This window comes from Eutrema salsugineum, unplaced genomic scaffold, assembly GCF_000478725.1.
Source record: "Eutrema salsugineum unplaced genomic scaffold, Eutsalg1_0 scaffold_10, whole genome shotgun sequence".
NCBI lineage: Eukaryota > Viridiplantae > Streptophyta > Magnoliopsida > Brassicales > Brassicaceae > Eutrema > Eutrema salsugineum.
The window spans coordinates 222,883-224,033 of NW_006256908.1; the positions used below are offsets into that span (position 1 = coordinate 222,883).

Consider the following 1,151-nt stretch of genomic DNA (forward strand, 5'->3'; position numbering starts at 1 on the left):
ACGCTTTACTGCGGAGTTCTGATGGGATCCGGTGCATTAGTGCTGGTATGATCGCACCTGTTAGTAAATGTATCGCAATAGCATATATCCTTTGGTTTTGAGTCCGCAATGAAATCTCTTCGCGTGTGTTGCACTATTTATATGGCTTTTCCCGCCCAGCCACGACCAGCATTCATGCCAAGATATATAAGTTAGGACACCACGTTTGACGACACTTAAACAGGGGCTTATGTTTTAGAAAAGGGCCCGGAAGAGGGTCTAAAACTCAAAATTTTGGCCTTGTAAAACCGCACCCATGGTCTTTAGACCCTTGGACACGCCAAAAAGCACACTTGGGGCTTTCCAAAAAGTTGCTGTAGGAGGCGTTGTTCCACACGATCTCGAAATGGCGTCGTTCGAAAAATGCCTTCTATTTCAAATGAAAAGACCTAAAAAAAAAAAGAATCAAGAGGAACAAAAAAGGAGTCCAACACGAGGACTTCCTGGGAGGTCACCCATCCTAGAATTACTCTCGCCCAAGCACGCTTAACTGTGGAGTTCCGATGGGATCCGGTGCATTAGTGCTGGTATGATTGCACCCGATAGTATATGTATCGCAATAGCATATATCCTTTGCCTTTGAGTCCGCAATGAATCTCTTCTCATGTGTTGCACTGTTTATATGGCTTTTCCGCCCAGCTGCGACGAGCATTCATGCCAAGATATATAAGTTAGGACACCACGTTTGACGACACTTAAACTCGGGCTTATGTTTTAGAAAAGGGCCCGGAAGAGGGTCTACAACTCAAAATTTTGGCCTCGTAAACCACACCCAAGTTCTTTAGACCCTTGGGCACGCCCTAGAGCATTCTTGGGGCTTTCTAAAAAGTTTCTGTAAGAGGCGTGGTTCCACACGATCTAGAACTGGCGTCGTTCGAAAGATGCCTTGTATTTCAAATGAAAAGTCCTAAAAAAAAAAAACAAAAGAATCAAGAGGAACAAAAAAGGAGTGCAACACAAGGACTTCCAAGGAGGTCACCCATCCTAGTACAACTCTCGCCCAAGCACGCTTTACTGCGGAGTTCTGATGGGATCCGGTGCATTAGTGCTGGTATGATCGCACCCGATAGTATATGTATCGCAATAGCATATATTCTTTGGCTTTGAGTCCG

The 1,151-nt window shown here is 44.9% G+C and overlaps 2 non-coding genes across 2 annotated transcripts; both read right to left on the reverse strand.

Moving 5' to 3' along the window:
- Positions 1-461: 461 nt before the first annotated feature.
- Positions 462-580, reverse strand: LOC112081650. The gene has a single exon (XR_002896575.1). It is a non-coding gene; the product is annotated as a 5S ribosomal RNA (ribosomal RNA).
- Positions 581-985: 405 nt separating this feature from the next.
- On the reverse strand, positions 986-1,104 carry LOC112081781. Its single transcript, XR_002896702.1, has one exon. It is a non-coding gene; the product is annotated as a 5S ribosomal RNA (ribosomal RNA).
- Between the last annotated feature and the right edge of the window lie 47 nt (positions 1,105-1,151).